Source organism: Euprymna scolopes, chromosome 29, assembly GCF_053919585.1.
Source record: "Euprymna scolopes isolate OS-2025 chromosome 29, ASM5391958v1, whole genome shotgun sequence".
NCBI classification, from domain to species: domain Eukaryota; kingdom Metazoa; phylum Mollusca; class Cephalopoda; order Sepiida; family Sepiolidae; genus Euprymna; species Euprymna scolopes.
The window spans coordinates 97393434-97406562 of NC_136510.1; positions in this window are offsets into that span (position 1 = coordinate 97393434).

The following is a 13129-nucleotide window of genomic DNA, read 5'->3' on the forward strand; positions in this document are numbered from 1 at the left end:
AAGATGAAGTCAGTTGCGGTTTTCTAAACAGTTCAGCTTATCACGGAAGAAGTATAGAAGTCGGTGATTTTTGGTTTACGCGAAGAAAGATTAGCGGACAGATTATCGGGATCATTAAAAAGTGCTTATCTCGAAGCCCGTATAAATATTTACATTGCATATCTATTCACGATGAGTGACATTACTTATCAGATGAAGATGATGGTTTTTCGCCTTGCCAGCATCCATTTAAACGACGAACGTCTTTGTTATCCCTTACTCCCACAAAACAATGCGGTTAGCATTAAACCTTGTAATACTGACAAATTGGTAAACATCGCACGTGTTTCTTAGAAATTCACTTACAGGATGAACCCCCCCCCCTCCTGTAAAATATCACCCATAGAATCGTTAATAAAATTCAAGTGCGTTCGGCAATCCAGCTACATTTGGTATAACTAAACGTTAGTATATGCCTGACTTGTCCATCAAGTTGCAATGGTAAATATCCATCAACTTTGATTTATCGTCCGACAATGACATGTGCGGGTCACACTTTGGTGATTGTCTCATCAGTAGGATGGGCTTCATATTTAACGGATCTTACCTCATTCAGATTTATATCTATATGATTATATTAAAGATCATGCCTACCAAACAATCGACAGATTTTGGATCATTTGGACTACTCTCCTCACAAGGTTTCGGCCGATGTAACTTCCAGTTTTCTTTAGAGTTGAACTCGTGGATTTTTTTCTCTCCAATTCGAGGATTGGAACGGAATTCCGAACGGAACTCTTTTTTTAATTCACAAGGACCCGTGGTGTAACGGATAAGGTCTAGTTAAAATTCAATTCAAGTGAACAGCGTTTTGAGGTTTTAGATTAAATTCTCAATGCGGGCGAAAATAATGATATAATTGCCAATTATTTAAGACTTCTGCCCAGTTATGGTTGAGAGAACTTGCGAGAGCATGCTACCCCGTGGCTTAAATAAAAGATTCCATTCGAAAATTCCACCCAGATTCCTGAGCTCGCCAGAAAGATCCCAAAGTACTCATCATAAGTTGTATCTTCCGCTTGGTGAGGATTGCGAACCCACGTGACTTTTTTTTAGCCATTCCTTCCGATCCAGGGCAAGTCGATTGATGGACGCCTAACTGTCAAAAACATTTTCTCTCCACATTCTCGTTGGCTTTCGTCTCCCTTTTTTGCCTTCTAACTTGACACGCTAGAGGTTAAACGGTTGACATGGCCCAAAAGTTTAAGGGGTTTACTTTCGATTTTATCAAATAGAGGGGGTAGGGAAGTAATTTAACGGAAGGTGGATATTTTGGCTTCTTCGATCAGGCGATGCCCCGTAATGAAACGCATTTTGTGATTTTGAAACGCAACAATGCGATTGTCTACTTGTTAAATCCATGTGATACAATCAAGGCCATATAAAATTACTGGGAGGGCATAAATTAAATAAACTTTTACAGTTCTACATAAAAAAATATGTATTCTGATAAAGGGTTAGACCCAGAAACATGTTTTTTCTTTTTACATAGGACTCATCACTTATCAAGGCCAAGAGGCCACTCGAGGATAGGGGGTTAAAGAGTGTACATTAGAAATTGGACAATATAGTAATCATTAGTAATGGAAATTTGGTGAATTTGTTAACTTATATGGAACGGCTCATCAAAAACTTGTTTGCGTTAGACTTGAAAGCAACCATATTGTAGTCAGCTGGAAAGCAGGAAAACGGAAGACGGTTCCATAGGCGCGCAGTTCTAAGAAAGAAGCTTTGTTCATGGAATCTATGTTTAGGTTTAGGCACAGATAAAGAGTGGGGGTAATTATTGATAGTGTTTTCTGCTAGACGGGTGTTTCTTGTGAAAATTTGGCGAGGGGGGAACATAGATCGGAGCTCAGTCGAGCACCTGACATGAAAATAACGATAAAGCAGAGACAAACTCGCAACATCTCTTCTGTCTTATGTGTCCATTGATAAAATTCTATGCGCATAAAAATATTGTTTTTAAATATATATAAAATATTTAAATATATAATAAATAAAAATTATGAAATAAATGAAAAATAAGCCCCATCAAAAAAAATAAAAAATACAAAATAAGTGGGAAGGCGACTAAAAAAGAAATAATAAAAAAAAAAAACGAAAAATAAAAAGAGGGCAACTTCTCTCTGCACTGTTTAGGAAGTGAAAATTAATAAATACAAAATTAAACAACGGTTCACAAAAACTGCTTATATATTACAAAAACTGCTTATATATCACAAAAACTGCTTATATATCACAAAAACTGCTTATATATCACAAAAACTGCTTATATATCACAAAAAAACACATTTAATATTTCAAGTGATAAAAATCATGCATAAAATCTAACAAAGCTTCGGGTCTCATCGGTAAAAATGCTACACTGCATTGTAGTCGTTGTGAGTTCAAACTTTGTTGACGCTTGATCCATACTGATGAATGGTTAGAACCAGAAACACGTGTTCATGGATAAACTTTTATGCACGTAAAATATTTATAAACTATTCAAGTAAAATAAATATTTAGTAAAAAAAAATAAAATATATAAAAGTAATTATATATTTAGTGACATTATCAAGCCTTCACTACTACAAACAATTCCTTGTATGGATTTTGGACAACTTAATTGTGTGTGCTTGCGTAGGCCTAGGACCTCAAATTGATTAGAAAATATTTTATGTGAAATAGATTTTACTCTGTATTATTTGGATTATTCGGACTATTGTCCTCATCTCGAGTGTTCCTATTTACTTGCCTCCCCACGAGGACAGGGTTAGACACAAGGTCGGTTTTTAATGTGAGGAAATCCTGCACCCAAAAAAGGGACACTCTGGATAGAAACAAAAATTAAAATTGTCTCAGTCATGAAGGATTTCTTCTCCACTGACCGAGGGCAGAAAAGGTGAAATGTAGCATCAGAACAGATACTACACTGTGATCTTGATTCCCAAGATGAGAATAGTAGTCCGAATAATCCAAATGATAGGAATTATCAATCATAATCTAAAAAAAACATCAGAAACGTGATAGATTTGAATTATTCCATACTAGCAGGGCGCCCGGCGTTGCCCGGTCGTAAATTATTTATAATATGATATTCAATTTATGCAAATTTCGTATTTATTATTATAGAGCCAATTAGTGGTTTCAAAAGTAAAAACAAAATATGACTTGGGTGCCATCAGCTAGAATCGAAACCAAAACATTCATCGCATTAGCTTTAGTCGCTACCATTTGAGCTGTTGTCAAATAGATTTAAAAATAGCCAGAAAATAATCAACTTTAATTATATCTGTATAGTTTCGCATGCGTACAAGAACATTTTAAGTCGACTTACATCTGCTAAGTTGGGTTTCTCTTTTAATTTTTAACCTCGGCAGCTATTTTTATCGATTAAAGACCCATAAAACAACGGACCACAAAAAAAAAATGTAATCATTTGACCCGTCTCCGCCGCAATGTGATCTTGCGTCTCGGAGAAGATGCAGTTTGAAAAAAAATGAAGACGGACAGACAGACATACTGACGTTGTGAGTTTTATAAATTAGATGACGTTTTGATATAATGGTAGATAAGCTTCTTTGACATAGGAGATTGCATTGTCAACGAATAAGAATGACGGAGCATGAAAAAAGAACACTTAAAAGGAAATTAAGGAACATTGATTTCTGATGACCTTTTTGATCGAGGTCAAAAGTACTTTTATTTAGCTTTCTTAAAGTTTGGATGCCCCTGTATTAAAATTATCCACCCCCATTTGCACGTGCAAAAACTGGAACTGCGCAACTAAACGAGTGCGTATTTAAAAAAAAAAAAAAAATTTTAATTTTTCATTTTTTGCAAATCTCTACAAATGCTCGCGTATTATTTTTCCATATTTCCTTTCGGCCTGAAATACTTGAAATAGTTCTCGATTTATTCAACCGTGAAATGGCAACGACATCGACGGGGAGTCAATTAACACGAAACAACTTCCTCCAGAAAAAGAAAAAAAAATTATTTGGCGGCAAATTAAAACTGTCGTGGGTCATTGGTCTTGAAGACAAATCACTGATTGTAAACGATTACTAGAAGAATACGAACCGCCGCTAATTTATTTAGTCTTTGCTTTTTTGGGGGACCATTAGTATGTTATGTGAAGTCACTATTTTATTTAGTCTTTGTGTTATTTTGAGGGGGGGGGGCGATATTTGTACGTTTATCAAACCAGTTATTAGTGTGACCCAATCGTCGTCTTCGTGACCGCGCTGCGATAAAACAACACAAGACGAGTAATTGATACGAATCAGTTAAGATCTGGGTACGTGCCTGATACCGTTGTGTAACGTAGAAAAACGAACACCCAATGCTGTACGGCGATTTTCTGGGCTTGATCTACTATCGCCCAACTTCGAATCAAGTCCAAACTGGACACTGTCCTCAACTGATGACCCTCGCAAACACAAGGCTGTCCCTTACCGTCAATCATCAAATAAATATAAAGGACATATGTGTGTACACCTCTCCTGGTCAAGAAATACTAATGCCCATATTAGGATACTTCTGTCAAAGGAGACATTATTATATTGTATACGGACTTTCAATATATAGCATTCTTCAAACCACATTTACATTATTGAGTTACGGTCATTAACATATCACATTAAATGAAATCTATTTAAATAATTACCTCGATGACATTACTTATTCGACATAATAGCTTTGTTTCAACTGTACTAATTAAATTTTTTTAATTATTTAGTTTATTTAAATTTCAAGTTATATTTTATTAAACTTATTTAATCTGAAATCTGAAACCGTTTTGTTTTCAGACCAAAAACCAGAAAACCAAAAGGGGAAATAACTATGGTAGTTTAATTAAAAACATTGTTTTAAACGGAACACGTTTTTAAATATTTCTCGTTTTTGTTTTCATTTCGAAATATTATTCTAAGCTGAATTATTATTTTTATTTTTAATTCTGAGGAAATTTTTTTTTCGCTTATTCTTAATTTTTAAGTAACCTTTTTTATTTGTTAGAGAAAAATAATTAAAATTGATGTCCTCATTTACTTGCATCCTCACGAGTTCAGAGTTAGTCTGAGATACATGTGAACAAAATCCATCATCCTCTGCTCTTTTTGTTTTTTGTTTATAACATTTATTCGGTGTTGCCCAGGATCTATTATAATAATTATACCATAGTAAGTGTGTTTAATTGCCTGCGAAACATATTTTCTTTATAGTTTATTTAATATCTTAAATTAAAAATGGTCAATTTTTACGACGTGACCCAGCGTCGTTTAACCCCTAGAAAAAATGGTCAATGTCAAGTTTCTTTCCAACTCCTCAAAAAACGTGAAAATGACAACTTTTAATGGTTTTCGATGGTACTGAAAACGAATATCACATTTAAATTTGGAGTAGATAAGTAGTTTTCATAATATGAAAAATTACTTTTTCAAAAAGTGGGGGATCACTTTCCTATATAAATTTAACGTAAAATGAGAACCCACTTTCTAACCACCTAATAATTTCTTCATATCATAAAAAAATGTAACTGTGATATTCATTTTCAGCACCACCGAAAACCGTAGCGTGGGTGATAACTTTTCTATATAAATTTAACGTAAAATCAGCACCCACTTTTTGACCACAAAGCGGTCAACCAGCATTTTTTCGAGCTTGGCGATCGAGGGGGGGGGGGCATGACAAATAAAATTTTTTAAATTTTTTTTGTGGTGGGAGGGGCGGAATTACATTTGAAACATAAAATAAAGATAAATTTAATTAATTTTATGAAAAAATTCTGTACTTTCCCCTAACAATTTTATAAACAGAACGAACTCCAAAATATGACAAATTCAATATTTGGGGAGGGGGATTACATTAGAAATATAAAATGACGAAAAATGTTATATAATTGTTTTTGGAATTAATTTTTGGTAGATCTTTTTTTTTCTTTTTTTTTTTTTTGCAATCGCACGGGCAGTCACTGCTATTTTTATTGAAATAAAAGTTGTAATGATTTAATTTCTTCTCTTTGTAGCCCTTCTGTCGAAATATCTGGTGGAGAGGGTATCACATACTTCTTTTTTGGGCGATTACATTTGCATGTTTTCATCCGTTCTTTTATTTTTGTTGTGGGGGTATCCACGTTGCCCATGATGAAAATGATTAGTAAACCGGTGTGTTTTAAACAGAACTTCATGTCAACCCAGGCAACATATATATATATATATATATATATATATATATATATATATATATATATATATATATATGACACACCGGTTCTAAGCAGATCACCGAAGTTAAGCAACGTTGAGCCTGGCTAGTACCAGATGGGGTGACGATTTAGGAATTCTAGGCGCTGTATGTGCTCTCCGCTCATCTCGGCATTGTTTCCAGTCGTTCTGCACCTCAACTTGCCACTGGTATGCAACAGTGTTGACTCAGGAGAGGTGTGGTTGGAGATTGCGCAACTCTTGCCACACGAATTTCACGCGCAGGCGCCCTTACAGTGGGTAGCCATAGTCTGTGAAGACTGGAGGAAGCCACCTTTGTTCGGTCCTTTGTATCAAAATAATTCCCATACCTTGATTAACAATACTATTTCGGCTTTCTTTTGTGTTCCTTAGTAAAAATCTTCCTCTCAATTGTTCTGCTAATAAATTATTTCCTCTTCTTTTATGATATTTTTTCTTTTTTATTATTTTTTAACACCTGGGAGGCAACGTCGATGATATCAAATCATTTGACCGTAAGGAGGTACTATTTGGAACCATGCCTAGGAAAGATTAACAAGATGTTGGTTTACATTACATTTAAACTTCTGCATATCAGTACAGTAAGAGAAGCAGGTAGCAGGAAAGGAATTTCAAAGTCTACCTGTTCGAGGGAAGATACTATCAGAGTAGAAAGCTTTCTGGCATTTAGGGACTTCAACTGTGAAGGGGTGTGATTTTGTTTCTAAGCGGGCTGTGAGGGATATGTACGTCCAGGGGGGCACAAATTCAACGAGTTCATTAGATCACATTCCATTAAAATATATGTAAAACAGGCACAAGGATCCAACATTACGGCGATGGGACAGGGGTTGAAGCTTAGTTGACAAAGTGGGACCTATTAGATTAGATACTCTTTTTTAGACTCGATCCAAGAGGGGAAAACTAGTGGTATATGCACTATTTTCACGAGAATTCTTGTACACTGGTACCAGAGAGGCCATCTTCCAGCTATTAGGGAAGCAAGATTCAGCAAGGCATTTGTTGTAGAGTTACGAAAGTACGGGAACTAGCTCAGTTGAGCATTTTTCAGTTGAGCATTATCAGGGATAAGATCAGGTCTACATGCATTGGAGGTGTCTGTTTTTTTTATAATATCGGTGACATGAGAAGGAGTGATTGTCAGATCATCAAGTGTGGCTTCAGTCCGAATAGGGAAATTTGGGAGGAATTGTTTGTTGGCTCTAAGGTGGCGTTTGGGGTGAATCGCCAGTTAAACAGTTCTAATTAAAGGGGAATGAGATAGTGGTTGGTGCACCAGCACATATGTAGCAGCTGTACTTCATGGACGGGCGAATGATGGCTTTATAGAGATACTGGCGTTGCGCGGTATTAAACGTAACGTTAAATTTGTTAAAAAAAAAAAGAAAACGGAAAGAAACTGAGACATGTGCATACAAGTATTATATTTAAAAAAAATATTCACATTAAAAATGGGGGAAAAACATGATGGTGGCTAAGTGGTTAACGACAGGAACTGACAACGTAGGTGTCCAAAGTAAGAACTCAGTTTTTTCCACAGAAACACTTTCATTTAGAGACGTTGACAACCTTCACGTGGTTCCTCCCATATTTGGCCGATGTCTTTCTAGAAGGTATTCTAACAAGAAAGATACCGGGTAAAGGAGTGCAAATCATAGAATTATCTCATTCATACGAATACAATGAATGAAGATCGACACCAGCCGCAACTACAACAACAACAACAACAACGACAACAACAGTAGCAACTACAACAATAACAACAATGACAACAATAATAATTGCATCAACATTAATCTGACGTTTTCAGAGCCACCCCAGATTAGTAAATACTGTTGGTATTGTAAGTTGCTGCTGGGGTGCACTGGCTTAGTGATAATGATGCTTATACCGTAAAATAATGTCTTAATTAAGGCTCCCATCTAATAAAGTCTTTGTTGTATCGATGATTGCAAAAGTACGTGAATCATATATTTGTTTATGTATTAGAAAAAAAAAGAAGATATGTTTGTTTGTCCATTCTTCTTTTTTTTTTCGGAAACTACTGGACCGATCTGGCTGAAATTTAGTAGGAACCTTTTTATGATAAGATGCAGCGAGCTACGTATTAGGGTATCCTTTCTATGCACAGTTAGGTATTAATAGGTACAAATAGGTACAAATAGGGATTAATAGGAACTAATAGGAATCAATAGGTACTAATAGGGATTAATAGGGACTAATAGGAATTAATAGATACTAATAGGGATTAATAGGTACTGATATGGATTAATAGGGATTAATAGGTACTAATAGGGATTAATAGGGATTAATAGGTACTAATAGGGATTAATAGGGATTAATAAGTGCTAATAGGAAGTAATAGGGATTAATAGGGATTACTCATCACAACACAACACTTACTCTAGAATTTCTCTTGGAAACTACTAAGCTTACCTTGCTACATTTTTGTATGAACCTTTGTTATTGTTAGGTGCTACGAATTAAGTATTGTGGTATCTGTTAAATGCACCTTTAAGGATTGATAGGGATACAATAGAATTAGCCAGCACAATACCACATTTACTCTAGAAGTTTTCTCGGAAACTAATGAGTCAATCTGATTGAAATTGTGTATGGACCTTTGATATGATAAGGTGCAGCGAACTACGTATTATAGAATCCGTTCTCTGCATACATAGGGATGATTATAAGTTAACAGGAACTAGTGACCACAATACCACATTTACTCTAGAAGTTTTCTCGGAAACTAATGAGTCGATCTGATTAAAACTGTGTATATGGATCTTTGTTATGATAAGGTGGAGTGAACCAAGTATTATAGTACCCGTTCTCTGCACACATTGAAATTAATAAAAGAGTCACCTCAATACCATATTTACTCTAGATGTTTGGCATAAAGCACCCATTCTATATCAATGGGCTATAACTTTTGCCTTTTATAACGGGTTAGAAAGTCTAGTTCACTAATATTATATAAGTGAACTCGATTTGTAACCCAATATGCTTGTGACAGCCCATTGATTATACGATGATCATTGTTTTTGTAATGTTTGTTTTAATCGTTGTTTTTTGTATATATATATATATATATATATATATATATATATATATATATATATATATATATATATATATATATATATATATATACATCGTATGTCCGCTATAGACAAATTAATTGTTATTTTTTTGTTCATGTTATAGGGAATATCCACAGCAAACACGCTAAGTCACGTCTGGATTTATTTTGAGGTGAAAGTAATTCTACTTAAAACGCCGCTTAAAAGAACAATATCGAAAGACGATATATTTTCAAGGACAATTTGCTTACGTTGTAAGTCTGCAAGGAAAAATAAATAAGTTAACCTCAATTTCTTCCATTTCTTTCTTTTCTCGATTTTAGAAAATCTTAAATGTTAAGGAATTCTAAAAATAGGTTTAATTTACACTGGCACTGCTCGGCCGTTCAGGACGGGAGGAAGATTCTGGTTGTGTAAGTAGATAACACAGACAAAGGGTCGGGGTTGTTAAGGAATAAATACGATTTAGGGATCTCCTCGAGGTTAAGTCACATCTGCTCCTCGAAAAAGGCTTGTAAAATCTGGGAGGCGCAGCGATCGCTATCTTGTTTATATGTTTAATAGAGACTGCTATAAAATGTATTCCTCTGCTAATGTTTAGTTTTTTTTTTTAATTTTTATTTATTATTTTATTTTATTGTATTTTTTGTAATCCTCATTTATTTCGTGTAAAACAAAGAACTCCTCCTTCTATTAAACACATAAACAAGCGAAGGTCATCATTTTTAAAGTTTCACTTATCTTTTTATACATAAAGTAAAATGATTCCCCTATTTCATTGTCGAGTATAGCTTTCTATCTAAAAGTTGCGCGTTTATTTACCACTAGTCTCTCAATCTTAGACAGGGGTGAAAAAAAACAAACTCAAATCTAATAGGTCTCGCATTATCGACCAAGCACCAAACTCTGTCACATCGCCGAAATGTTGCACACCAGTACTTTTATTGCAAGTACTTTCATGAAATGTGCTCTTTTTCAATGTTGAGGTCCCTAGGTACAGAAAAGCTTTATGTCTTGACCTGCTGGGTGTTCGCTTATGTTCGGAGGCGGGGGGGGATATGATTCGGTTTATTTATTTGGTTTTTATTTGTTGTTAATTGTATCTGTATATGAGCGCATCCATGCTTACGCACACGTACCCAATTTAGCACCTTAAGGAAAATTTGACGTCAGCGTGTATGCATGCATTCGCGCATATGTGCATATATTTGCACGCCAGGGCGGAGATGTATGTGTACATGTGAACGTTTCTTTAAGTATATATGTGTGTATGTGCGCATGTATGTGCTCGCGCGCGCGGCCGCTAGCTAACCCTCTCAAAACAATTAACAACAAATAAAAACCAAATAAATAAACCTAATCATAGACCCCTCGAATCTGAACCTAAGCGAAAACCCAACAGGTCAAGACATACTTATCAAGAAATCATCTCACCAACGAGACGCCAAAAACTTTAACATTAAGACTTGAATTTTAAAGTAACCCCCTCCTCCTACACCCGCATATCCCCTTCCTCCTCCATGTATCCCTATGCCCTCAGCCACACCAGAAATTAACTCCCCAGATCCTCCCCCACAAGGTTCTTAAACTCCAAAACTAAAACATTACCGACATACCAAGCACCCCCTCCCACTTTCTCCCTTGTTCCCTTCCTCTTTTTTCGCTCTTCATACCATCATAACGAACATTGCTGTAAAAGTCTGAGAAAGCTACAGACGGTCAAAAAAAAAAAACGGCCGGGTAGCTGAAGCAATAATGTAACTTAACAGAAAGATACGGTAATAAAAAATAAAACGCATATATATATATATATATATATATATATATATATATATATATATATATATATATATAGTAATTTATAGAATATATATGGCGATTAGGCTACAATGAATATTCCGCGTTTCATCCACTCTAGGATTCTTCAGGCTTATGCGTCCTAGACCGGATGAAACGCTGAATATTCAGTGTAGCTTAATCGCCATATATATTTTATAAATTACTAACTAGCTCTACCTACGTATTGAGCACGTTTGAAGTAAATACTTAAAGTTTATACATAAACTTATACTTTTATATATTACTTCTATGTGAGTAAATGAAGTAGTTATATATATATATATATATATATATATATATATATATATATATATATATATATATATAAGAATAATATTACGTTGGGGCAAAAAATGAGTTTTGACCTATATATATCTGATAATAAACGACATTATTTTTGCACCAACCTAATAGAAATAGTATCTCGAGAGATAAAAAGAACAAATCAAGTTATGTGTTCATTGATGTTTCGTCTTTATTGTTAGACTACTTCAGGATGAATGAAATTAAGAATATATATATATATGTGTGTGTGTGTATTATATATATATTATATATAATATATATATATATGGGTGTATGTGCGTATATATGTATGTGTATGTATATATATATATATGAATGTATATATATATATATATATATATATATATAATCACCCGATTACACACGCACCCTCACATACATAACATATATGCACATGCATACACAAGATTGAAGCAAGCAAGGATGCCCCGACGATCGACATATTATATAATTATCAAGATTTCTTTCGAATGGAAAGTTTCAAGGTTTCTAAAAACGTTCGAACTTTCCACGTGACCTCCATTTTATTTTCATGCTATTATCTACAGATTCAAGTTCGAACGGTGAAACTTTTTATTCATATATTAGCATACAGTTTGCGTCAAAAAGTGACAGAAAGAAATTATGCTTCGCCAGTGTTAGCACTGAATCGAAGAAGTTAAAAAGAAAAATGAAGTGGAACTTTCTAACATAATTTGAAAATATGCAGTTTTATCAGTGAATTACACAAGCCTAAGCTGTTTTGATATCAATATAGTTGAACGAACAAGCAACAAAATCCCACCCTTACACATTAGCGATCCATAGATGTCGTAAAGCGTTCTACTCAACTTCTTCCCTTGAACTGCTAAACTTTGGAATTCCTTCTCGGGCCTCTCCTTCTCTGACTGTACTGACATGCAGAACTGTTATGTGAACAGACATTCCGCTGGCGAACTACCTTCATAGTGGCCCTGCAAATCTGATCACATATAGTAGCCATTACGACATAGTGGCACTGTGCCTTGTTAGGGATGAAAAATAGATTAAAAAAGAAAATTGTTTAAGGATAAATAGAAAACAATTTTGGTATTTATTAATTTAGATATCCTTATCCCTATATATATAAAATAAACTCATTTCCCCCTCTAATTTTGACCTTAATAGGATTGAAAATCAAGACATTTCATGCAAATGTAATATGCACAAACTGCAGCACATTATCTGAGGTGTGTTATAGGCCTATTTTCCTCTACACTTCCTCGATAATCGTGGATTCCTATATTTTTTCTGGTGAGAGTTCACGGTCAGAATCCGTTAGAATCAATGGAAGTTGTAAAATCTTTTCTCTCTAATAAATTCCTCCCACTCCCGCTTCCACTTACGCCGTTGCCGATCCGTTCACATGGGGCAGCAAGAAGAAACACCGGTTTGGGTTCGTAGTTGCTTACAAAAATGGAATGGCAGTTTAACGTTCCCTTTCCTTTTATGTTTCAACTGGGGGAAACGCACCATTAGATTTAAGCGAATCGAACGGTTATTTATGCAATTTTTTTTCGCTTTTCGATTGGAGCTGTGTCTTTTTTTTTTTTTTTTTTCGTTTTTCAGCACACGTCTTCTTTATAGAAGCTTAACATTTCATCGCTGTTT